Here is an 11,521-nt window from a genome sequence, read left to right as displayed (position 1 = left end):
CTTCGTTGGGATTAGATAAAAAAAAATTCGAAGGATATGCTTCGCGCTTCGCGCTTCGCGCTTCGCTACTAATATTAAGATAAAATTATCCTGCGGTGATTCGAACACCGACTGTAAATACCAAAAATTTATGATCTACCCATTAATCGACAGGATATAGATATAGGAGGCAAGATAGCCCCTCCCCTATTCAATAGTCCGGAGTAGGCTTCGCCTCATCAGCGAGCTCTTCCTAACGAAGTGTGAGGCACGCCACCAGAGCTTGCGGGATTTTTTTTTTTTATAGTACATATCTGGCGGAGCCGGATTAGTACTAGTAAGCTCGAAGAAAAAAAATATTGCGCGATTCGTTCCACGAATATCGGATAGGCGAAGCCTCGAACTTTGCTTTTTTTTTTTTTAATCGCTATAGTCCTTCGGACTCAGCAAGCTAAAGCTCGTAATTAAACTAGGGAGTAGGCTAAATAATTATTAATGTACAGGCAAGAGGACTTGAACCTCTATGGTAATAATACCCGTCGCACCTAAAACGACTTCGTCTTCCATTCCGACATGCCTGCTTTTAATTGTGTAATCCATATCCCCGTCGGGATTAGGACTCAGCTAGCTCGAGACTTCTCCTAATCCCAACGAAGTGGGGGCATTCTTCTTGACGAGTACACTTCGTTAGGGGACTACCGGAGTAAAAAAAAAAAGAAATTTATTTCTTTTTTTAGCGGAGCGTACTCCTAACGAAGTGTAAGGACTACGCAAGCTCGAGACTTCATCTAGGGCAAGCTCTCTCTCCGAAGGATGGGTGGCGTGCCTCACACTTCGTTAGGGGGAGCTTGCTCCTGCGGAGAGACGAAGTCTACTGCTATACGAGTAGGCGTAGGCTGGGAGGGTCGCTTGCGGATTTTCGCGGAAGATTCTTCCGCGACGAAAATATAAGAGGGGACTTCGTTACCGCCTGTATTTTTTTCCCTCCCTAACGAAGTGTACCTTATCCTCGCTAGCTAGAAATATAGGACTTGCAGGATTCGAACCTACATTTTAATGATTAAAAGTCATATGCATTCACCATTATACTAAAGTCCCTTATAGCACGAGAAGTAAAAAAAAATAAGAGTAGTGCATATCCATATTCCCTCAGGTAGACGAAGTATCGAGCTTGCCTAGACGAAATCTCTCCCGGAGGGATATGGATTAGCACTAACGAAGTGTATCCCTTCGGTATTCGTGGTACGAATCGGGCAAGCATATCCATATCCCGGAGGGATATGGATAGTAATATTCGTTTCACGAATCAGCAAGCTCTAAAATAAGGCGGTAACGAATAGGCTCCGCCTCTTCCTTTATTTTTTTTTCTCGTTCGAGTAAGGCGCATGCGAAGCTAGAGCCTCCGCCTACTATAAGAATTAGCAAGCTAAAGCTACACTTTTATATGCACACGGTAAGACTTGAACTTACAACAAAAATAGCTTCAATATTTCACTCTACCGATTGAGTTACATGTGCTTTTTTATTAGGGCGAGCTCTCCCTAACGAAGTGTATCCCTAACGAAGTGTATCCCTAACGAAGTGTATCCCTCCGAAGGATGGGTACACTTCGTTAGGGAATCGGGAATACTCGTAGCTATTAACCATTTGTTATTTCTTCGAAATTAGCAAGCTAGAGCTTGCTAATCCCTAATCCCGGAGGGATATTGAGCCGGAATTAGTCGAGACCTCCAATTCTCTACTAATAGCGAAGTTTAAATATTATATCTTACAACTTAAACGTTCTGCTCAACCAATTGAGCTTCACAAGCTTATATGGAGACACTCGGATTCGAACCGAGCCTTCTAACATGCAAGGTCAGCATTCTACCAAATAAATTATGTCCCCTACGGTAGATAGCTTATATAATACCTATAGCTATCTACCAGTAAGAGCTTGCGCCCCTACTTATAACTACTTTGTCCTTTCTTGTCTCTTCCTATAGACTTTCCTAGCTTAGATATTTCCCGTTCTAGCTCGAAGAATTCACTGTCTGACATCATAGACAGTGGACTATCTTCAGTAGACAGTGGACTATCTTCAGTATCCACCGGTTCGGGATTACTAGTTGGTAGGTCAGGAAGAAGTAGGATAGGATTTATAGTTTCCATTGTGGCTTCCCCTACCACATTATTCATGACTTCACGATACAAATCTTCATCTACTTGCATTGGCTCATCACGGTTAACAAGATTTGACTCTAAGATCTCACCCATCCCCTGGTTAGCTTGCGTATTAATAGGACTAGAGTTGTCGCTAGAAATACTATCTGGAGTTGACTCTGGTATAAAAAATTGCGGTGAAAAAGCCAAATCCCCTTCACTGGTCATATCATCTGCGGATATTAGAGTAACCTCCGGCTTACCAGCCTCCTCCTGGTTAGCTTGCATATTTATAGGACTAGAGTTATCGCTAGATATACTATCTGTATCTGGAGTTGGCTCTGGTGCAAAATAAGCATTAGTATAACTATTCGAAGAAAAATTCAAACGATCACTCAAATTAAAACCATCACTCAAATCCTTATCTCCTAATGGTTCTGAGGATAAAACTGATTTCATGAATAGCGCTCCTTCTATATAACTCGACCTAGGGTAATTTACTAATGGTACTACAGTAGCGAATTCTGCACGACATATGCAAATTTCCCCAATACGCCCATCAGATTCGCATCGTAGTTTATCCATAGGCGGAGGTATATAAACATTAATTTGTTGGGACGGATAATTATTAGGAGGCATTACCTCCGTACCCCTAGGATAATGCTCGTAAAAAAAATCAGGAGCCATCGAGAGATAATAATTTGCATTTCCCACACTCCATAAACGAGGTTCTGGTGCATTTGGTGGGCCGATTACCGTTAACATAGTATGAATATCAACAGTCAATAACCTAGTTCCAGTTCTATCGTGAATAACTTCCGCTACAGGAGTATTAAGCGGTCTAGCTATAAAATCTGTTTCCTTAGGTGGCGTTGGTACCCCCTCACTAGAACTATCATCTGAAGATCTTATAATAGCCTCTGGGTCAGCCATTTGGCCAGCCCTATTCCCGGGTAAGCTCGTAATCGGACTTGCCTCACTATAATTATTACCATAATCACCTGAATCACTAGAACTATCATCTGAAGATATTATAATAGCCTCTGGGTCAGCCGCATCTTGGCCAGAACCGTCTACCTCACCAGGATCCGCTTCTAAGTAAGAAGGCTTTAGACTCGCGATTTGACGTTCTAGCTCGAAGAATTCACTGTCTGACATCATAGACAGTGGACTAACTTCAGTAGACAGTGGACTATCTTCAGTATCCACCGGTTCAGGATTACTAGTTGGTAGATCAGGAAGAAGTAAGATAGGATTTATACTTTCCATTACGGCTTCCCCTACCGCATTATTCATAACTTCACGATACAAATCTCCATCTACTTGCATTGGCTCATCACGGTTAACAAGATTTGACTCTAAGATCTCACCCATCCCCTGGTTAGCTTGCGTATTAATAGGACTAGAGTTGTCGCTAGAAATACTATCTGGAGTTGACTCTGGTATAAAAAATTGCGGTGAAAAAGCCAAATCCCCTTCACTGGTCATATCATCTGCGGATATTAGAGCAATCTCTTCCCCCTCTACCACTTGGTCACCCGAAGCCACTGCTGTACGACCTTTGCGTGAACCACTATTGTTATCATTATCCTTTGGACTTTCAGCCTCATATGGATAAGGCGCATCCGCAAAGCTGTCTTCAAAAGGTAGCTCCATAGGGGATTCTACTGTTGGTGGTTGCTCACTCGCTTGCACAGCAGAAGCTACTTCACGATTATTTTGAGCATTATTATCCTCATCTCCGCTATAACCATAGATATCCTCTTCCTCTTCATTTGACCCTGAGGGATGAAGAGGTGTTTCATTTGGTAGATTAGTACTAGGGGTTGGCCTTCTGGAGGGGAGGTCGTATTCAACATAATGCGCTTCAAGAGTACGTGGATTTAGATCTGTACTATCATTATTCAAGTTAGCAACTTGCAATATTAGATTAGGGATTTCTATATCCCCATTTGGTGAAGGATCTGGTGGTCAAGTTGGAGTAAACCTTAATGTAATTTTACTATTACTTCCTTTAGTAGTATAAACCTGTTTTAGTATAGTAAACTCAAGGTTAAGTTTTCTAGTTTTTTTCATAACTAGAGTATTAGGTATAGAAGATTTGACTCTTTGCTCACCTTCATAATCAAAATTAACTCTTTCCCCTCCCAGAGATATTTGGTGATATTCATGTGGTATAATATCCAAGAGTTTTATACTCTCAAAGGGCAACTCTATAGATATACTTTTTCCACGGAAAAATCTATTATTAAACCCATCTAAGGTATATTTAACTGACTTAGGGTTTTTATTTTTATAGTCTACAGCTTTTTTAGTAAAACCTACACTTTTCTTTTTAACAACACTAAAATTATCCATATCTGATTGATACGGATAATTTTTATCGACCCCAGCTAGAACACTAAAATTATCCTTATCTGATTGATAAGTTAAGTTTCCATCTGAATTTGTATAGATAAAATCCATACATCTACGAATAGATACCTCATCCCTATTATCTAACATATTATAGTCATGTGTAGGCATAGTCATATTAGACATACCTCCTTGTTTAAAAACAAAAGGTAATTTTACACTATCATTTTTAACGTCTATAATGCTATAAAGTTCGTAATCTGTATTTCTGTCTAGTATTGGAGCAAATGTTGTACTTGTAGTGTTTATTCCAAAATATTTACTATCAGTGGGTTTTAACTGAAAAAATTCAAATGTAAGTCTATTAATAGAAACACCATAAATATTCTGAAATTTAGTAAATTCACTTCTAGTCAATTTACTAGCGATTTTTTTTATTAACTCTGCTCTAGATTTTTCTAATGGTAAATTTATGCTAGCATCTAATTCACCCAGCATTTGCCTTCTGATTTTATAACCTTCCGCAACTCCCTCTTTATACATACTAAAATAAGTCATATGACTTTGGTTTCTAGTTATTAATAAACGGTTTATAGGATAATCACGACGAGTTTTGAAATAATAGCAATCATTATCCATATATTCATTATTACTGTCATTTCTAGACATTCGCCTTTCTGCGAATTTTACTAAATCCCATTCTTTTCCTTTAGGACGAGCTAGTAGATATTCATCTTTTTGAATAGCAGATTTTGTTTCAGACCGGGCTTTATACATTAAGTCTTTAAATTTAAGTCTAGATTTATCTGAACCATCTTCTTCTCAAATCATGAAATCCTTAGGGTTAGCTTTTTGACCTTTAGTTAAATAAAATTCCACTAATTTTCTATATTCGTTGTCTAAGGTATTTTCAAAAAAAGCTAACTTCCGGGCTGCCAATCTGTCCTCATGTATTACAAAATTTTCATTATTAGCTATTTTTATAGCTTCCCCTTGTACTCCTACTACCTTCTTTAAGTCTTTAGAGAATTTGATACTATCAGTAGTATCAAATTCTCTAATTCTAAGATTATTTTGACTTTTTTCTTGGTAATAATTCTTTACAGTTTTTAGTTCGGGTTCCATATAATACGATGAAGGCCTTCATACTCTAAATAAACTTGTATTATCTATAGATTCGGCTTGAGTAAATATTATTAAACCATTAATTCTATTCTCCACCTTATCTATCCCTATCTGGGGTAACATTATACCATATTTAGATTCTAATGTTGTTGTAATATCCCTAATTTTGGCTGAACTATCCGTAACATTTGCATTTTGTAAATAATAAGTAGGCATAAAGACACAACCAGGCAAGTCATGTCTAATTATATTAACTATTAATAATCTCCCTTTTAAAACCAAAGAAACCGCCCCATAAAATTTAGTATTATAAAAATAATTTATTGGTTTTACTGTGAAATTAGCTTGCGATCTTTGAATACCTTCATTATATTTAAGTTTTCACGTAATATTTACGATAGGAGAATTATTTAATTTATCTTTATATTCTTTTATTAGCCCTTGTCGAACAGATTCAGTAACAGGTACATAATCAGCCTTTTTCTTTATGGTTTCATCTATATTTCGATAATATCTAGATAAAGAAGCCCCACCCTCTTTCGCCACGGCTTCTTTATTTAGGTTTTGAGCAGCCTCTTTCTCTATGGCTGCATCTAGATTTCGATAATATATACCCACGTCCGTATCGGGTACTTTATGTAGGTTTCGAGCTTCTTCAGCCGCTTTCGCCAGGGCTATTTCTGTTTTTCGCACCTGCATGATATTGATGGTTGGTTCAGGTCCACACTTTACTACACCTGGCATACGGAAAGGTATGCCTTTCCACTCGTAATATCTTTGGTTACCTTCATTAAAATAAAACTTACTGAAACCTGAATTACATGCTTCCTGTAAAAATGGAGTTAGTGATATAAATGCCGCTATATAGCTGGCTGACCCCGCTAGATCCAATGCGCTCTTAAGTGGTATAGGCTCATGCTTATTTATTCCGACCCTCTCTCCCGGAGGGATACACTTCGTTAGGGAAGCTCGGACTCCAGAATCGCCATCGGAGAGAGGGTCAACCCTACTGCACGATATTGTACTTTGTCTACTAACGAAGTGTGAGGCACGCCATCCTGGCTTATTTATTCGCAAGATACCGTATATTATACAAATTGTGAATAATGTTATAATTATAACAATAAACCCTTTTATTATTATAGATATAATTATTGTACTATAATAGTTTTGAATTAAGTAGTTTACAATTATAGTACATGTTATTCTATATAGATTTACTCTTTTTACTACGTAATCATTATACAAATAATAATCTTTATCCTCTATAGATTCTTTCTTCAGATATTTCACTATAAAATTTAGCAAATAAAAAAACATAGGTAAAGGAAGAGTAAGTATTAATATTGTTGTTATAAAACTATTATTATCATCTATATTTAATAACATAGTAGCTAGCAAATATCTAAAAATATATATTATTATAATAGATATTATTCACATTTTAAATAAATGCTTTATAATTTTCCCTATATTATTTATTATCAGTGTAATAAAGTGCACTAATTTTTCTCTAAAATCTACTTTTTTATGACTGGGCAAGCCACTATAAAAAAACTGAAAATGTTTTTGATAAAAATTTAGAGCTAAAGCTTTAACTAATATTACACTTAATATACTTAAAATTATAAAAATATAATTTTGTATTATAAAAAGTATGGGAAATATTATAAATAATATTAAAACCATTAATATATAAGTCCTAAATCCAAATAAAGATCTATGACTATAACATAAGATATAATTTATATTACTATCTAATTTAATGTTTTTAGCTAGCTCTGGGACGCCTACGGATGATCCCAAATTTTCGGGAAGATTATTTAACACTTCTAAGAATAAATTCAAATCTATTTGAATAGATGTAACGGCTACATGAATAAAAACTACAGCTAAAAATTGATATAATTTTATATTAAAGATATATCGTGAAATAAGTTCTATAGAATTTTTAGATAGCCTGTTGATTTTCTGACGATTTATAAAAGTACGAAGATTTATATATTGTTGAAGATCTCTGCTGAGACGAAGTCTACCCCCTTCGCTGGGATCAGAATGCAGAGATCAAGGGAATCTTACGAAAAGACGGACTAAAAGAAGATTCATATTTTTTTTCATTTTTAAGGTATTGTTATATATAAAAGTAGTAGTCGCATTTAGTTAAGTTAATAATAATAGCCTACGACTTACTAAGACTCCCGCTCCCACCAATATGGTGGGGAGCCGGAGGTGGAGATACGAGGTCTACTCCCCATATCACCTTAAGAATATTAAACCGCGCTATAATTACAGGCTAAATATATAAGAGCTTGCTCCCTCCGGAGAAATACTCCCTAACGAAGTGTACTCCTATTCCCTAACGAAGTGTACTCATATTCCCATATTCCCGTATTCCCGGAGGGAATTAGGGAATTAGGGAGGCATTCTTCTGGGAATAGGGAATCGCGAATCGCATATAATATACATTAGCATTTTATGCTCTTTAGAACTTGGTAGTTAGAGCTATGCACACAGCCTACTTACCTTCAGTACTTCCTTAAGGTACTAAACTAAAGTCGCTTATCTAGTCGTAGCTAGGATAAAAAGAATCAGCGTGCTTGCGAGAGACGAAGTCTCTCCCCCTAGGGGAATAGGGGGATGAGATTGTTCCTAGCAAAGACTCCTCTTTATTTTTTATCTTTATACTTTGCTAGGGAACTTTGTTCCCTAGCAAAGAGTGCGCCCACGCTAAATTAGCGTACATAGCTCTAACTATCGCATTCTTCATCACATGAAACTTCATATTCTTAATTCTTTCTATAAGATATAGCCCACTTGCTAATCCAGCACAAGCTAGATGGCTAAGCTTACAATAAGTTTGAGTCGCCCGCTTATTTATACTAGCTAAGCTCTGAAGAAAAAAAAGAGCTTGCTATGAGTAAGGGGTCGCTAGCGCGATTTTTTTTTTCTGTGTAGCGGAGCGTACTCCTCCTCTTTAATTTTTTTTTTTATCGCTTGCTTTATATACTCAGTATATATATACCTTCTCTAGCTTATCTGTTACTGAAAAGAAGTGTAGATGCTATGTGGAATACAATAGCATTATTATAGTATGTATAATTATAAATCCTACTATACTATACTAAATCCTATAGAATACGGTTAGTCAGATTCGAACTGACACAAATCGAGTGGAAATCGACAAGTCTACCATTAACCTATAACCGTTCAAATAGAGCTTGCGCACTGAGGAGTGGTTTGAACACACGAGTATAACTCAGAAAAGCTTAAGTTTTCTGAGTTTATTCTTCCACGAGGAGTAGTACTGCGTACTAGCAAGCTCTATTCCCGGCGTAGCCGGGTATAGAGCTTGCTGGAGCTTGCGTAGACGAAGTCTCTCCCTAACGAAGTGTATGAATGCCCCCCGTAGGGGTAGGGAATAGTGAAACGAATATTACTACCTCTATAAAACCTTCTTTAGCTATACATTTAGCTAGGTAAGAAGGGTGCATATTAATAAAAGCTGCGGCTCTTCTTATAGAAGTAAAATACACAACTTCATTGGTTTCAACATTATCATTATCTACTAATAGACCACCTGAAGGTTGAGAATTAGCTCCCAGTTTTATTTTAGCCTCTTCGGATAGAGGTTTACCTAATTTAGCTGCACGTATAAGTTCTATAGTCTGAGGGCTATGTTTAAAGCCGTATAGAGAACCCGCAGTTTTCAAGGTGTTATACTTAAACTCGTAGTCGGCGTAGACGAAGTCTCTCCGCAGGACTAGCCTGCGTACCCGAGACTTCTAATTTCGAAGAGATATGTATTTCATATCCCTTACGGGATCAGAAATTAGTATTTCAGAGCTCGCGCCCCCCCCTTCGGCGGGATCAGAAATTAGAAGTGGGGGGGGTAGACTTCTCCGCCGAAGGGGAGAGACTTCGTCTACAGCAAGCTCTTTAATATCCGAAAAAGGACTTGAACCTTCAAGGCACTCTGCCTACAAATTTTAAGTTTGTTGTGTTTACCAATTTCACCATTCGGATTTTTTTTTACAATTAGCCAGAGTCGAACTGACAAAATTCGTTTGGTAAACGAATAGTTTACCATTAACTTATAATTGCTTACTTCCTACAACTATAGTCTTTCTTAACTGTCTATCACCAATGAATATAGCTCATTGAGATACACTTTACTAGCCTTCGCTAGCGGAGCGTACTCTCCGAAGGAGGAAGATTCTTCCGCGACGAAAATACAGCAAGCTCTCCTTAGCCTGCTGATTATTTTTTTCTACAGAAAAAAATCGCGCTAGCGACAGAAGTCTACCCAACGAAGTGGGGGGCATTCTTCTGGATAGCCTTGTCTTAAGACTACGGTGCAAATCTCTATCTAGTGTTAGGGTTTTTTATATTAGAGAGAGCTGGATAGGCTTCGCCTCTCCAAATAAATTATCTCTCTCCTTAGCCTGCTGATTATTTTTTTCTACAGAAAAAAATCGCGCTAGCGACAGAAGTCTGCCCAACGAAGTGGGGGGCATTCTTCTGGAGTGAGTCTTTAGTTATATTTGGACCGATTCCAGCACTCAGATTTAGGGCTAAAGTGACTTGAACACTTATAATTACTGTTATGAGCAGTACACTTTACCTATTAAGTTATAGCCCTACGCGGACAAAGGACTTGCACCTCTAACCTCTGGACATGAGCCAAATGTGTTACTATTACACCAATCCGCTTTAGACTAGATAGGATTCGAACCTACGATGGTAGCATTGAAAGAGCTATGTCGTAACCGCTTGACTACTAGTCCTTTTAATATCCCTCCCTCCGAAGGACTAATTTCGAAGAAATAGGGGAGACTTCGTCTACAGCAAGCTTAAGCTTGCGCCTTAAAAAAATGAGGCAGAATCCTCTTTACGGGAGAAGCCACAGGAGTTGCACCTGGATGTATTGGCCGCACCCAACCATAACCACTATCGGTTTAGCTTCATCTTGGTGTGGAAGCTCGAGCTGAGATATTTGCACCCTACTAAGGTATAATATTGCAGTCTCCCATCTCTGCCTTATTTACCACTAAGATTACTAAAATAGCTCTTTTTTTTTTGTAGTTTACTAGCCTGCGTATTAACTTGCTATCGCATAAGCCAGCTAAGACTATTAAGTTTAATATAGAGCTTGCTGTAGTCCCCTAACGAAGTGTACTCTCCGAAGGAGGAAGATTCTTCCGCGACGAAAATACAGCAAGCTCTCCTTAGCCTGCTGATTATTTTTTTCTACAGAAAAAAATCGCGCTAGCGACAGAAGTCTACCCAAAGGGATATGGATCGCACGAAGTCTGGTTTATGGGCGCCCTACCTCTAGTAGTGACTCTTTCTAGACTTGTCAAATTAGAGTCTTTAAAATATTCATCACTAATAAGTCTAAAGTGATATTACCACTTGACGACTAATCCTAGCTTGCTAAAGCAGTAAGCTTTGCCTGATTCGAAGAATAGTAGCTTCGCTAGGCAATAAGACGCAACTCTATAATGAGAGGAGTAGTACTGCGTACTAGCAAGCTCTATTCCCAGAAGAATGCCTCCCTAATTCCCTAATTCCCTCCGGGAATATGTGTACACTTCGTTAGGGAGAGACTTCTCCTAACGAAGTGTGAGGCACGCCACACCACTCCGTCGACCACGGAGTGGGGGGTCCGCCTGGGGGATACGCCTTATTTTTTTTTTATCCCTGGCGCCTTACTATTCGTCAGCCCAATGCAAGTATCGCACTTACTTCTATTGATTACAAAACAATTGCATTACTTTTATGCTAATCAGGCTCTAGCTACAATTTGCTAAAATTTAAAAAGCCAAACCACCCGATAGCAAAGTATATCCAGGTATGGTTGGCTAATTTCTGCTGAGCAGAAATAGGCATGCATTGTACATGCGATATATGTATAAATAGT

General features: G+C 38.0%; 7 non-coding genes and 4 pseudogenes across 11 annotated transcripts; all 11 read right to left on the bottom strand.

The window, feature by feature from the left end:
- Positions 1-477: 477 nt before the first annotated feature.
- On the bottom strand, positions 478-560 carry FGSG_20821 (annotated as a pseudogene). The gene has a single exon. The product of its transcript is annotated as a tRNA-OTHER (tRNA).
- A 444-nt stretch (positions 561-1,004) lies between these two features.
- On the bottom strand, positions 1,005-1,077 carry FGSG_20820. The gene has a single exon. It is a non-coding gene; the product is annotated as a tRNA-Lys (tRNA).
- A 347-nt stretch (positions 1,078-1,424) lies between these two features.
- Positions 1,425-1,497, bottom strand: FGSG_20819. The gene has a single exon. It is a non-coding gene; the product is annotated as a tRNA-Phe (tRNA).
- A 298-nt stretch (positions 1,498-1,795) lies between these two features.
- Positions 1,796-1,867, bottom strand: FGSG_20818. Its single transcript has one exon. It is a non-coding gene; the product is annotated as a tRNA-Ala (tRNA).
- Positions 1,868-8,737: 6,870 nt separating this feature from the next.
- FGSG_20817 lies at positions 8,738-8,808 on the bottom strand. Its single transcript has one exon. It is a non-coding gene; the product is annotated as a tRNA-Gly (tRNA).
- A 733-nt stretch (positions 8,809-9,541) lies between these two features.
- Positions 9,542-9,624, bottom strand: FGSG_20816. The gene has a single exon. It is a non-coding gene; the product is annotated as a tRNA-Leu (tRNA).
- Positions 9,625-9,631: 7 nt separating this feature from the next.
- Positions 9,632-9,702, bottom strand: FGSG_20815 (annotated as a pseudogene). The gene has a single exon. The product of its transcript is annotated as a tRNA-OTHER (tRNA).
- Positions 9,703-10,167: 465 nt separating this feature from the next.
- On the bottom strand, positions 10,168-10,240 carry FGSG_20814 (annotated as a pseudogene). Its single transcript has one exon. The product of its transcript is annotated as a tRNA-OTHER (tRNA).
- A 1-nt stretch (position 10,241) lies between these two features.
- On the bottom strand, positions 10,242-10,310 carry FGSG_20813 (annotated as a pseudogene). The gene has a single exon. The product of its transcript is annotated as a tRNA-OTHER (tRNA).
- A 2-nt stretch (positions 10,311-10,312) lies between these two features.
- Positions 10,313-10,385, bottom strand: FGSG_20812. The gene has a single exon. It is a non-coding gene; the product is annotated as a tRNA-Glu (tRNA).
- A 936-nt stretch (positions 10,386-11,321) lies between these two features.
- FGSG_20811 lies at positions 11,322-11,392 on the bottom strand. Its single transcript has one exon. It is a non-coding gene; the product is annotated as a tRNA-Thr (tRNA).
- Between the last annotated feature and the right edge of the window lie 129 nt (positions 11,393-11,521).

Source organism: Fusarium graminearum, genomic scaffold, assembly GCF_000240135.3.
Source record: "Fusarium graminearum PH-1 supercont3.13 genomic scaffold, whole genome shotgun sequence".
Lineage (NCBI taxonomy): Eukaryota > Fungi > Ascomycota > Sordariomycetes > Hypocreales > Nectriaceae > Fusarium > Fusarium graminearum.
Note: the sequence above shows the minus strand (reverse complement) of the source record. Positions and strands in the feature narration are given on the sequence as shown.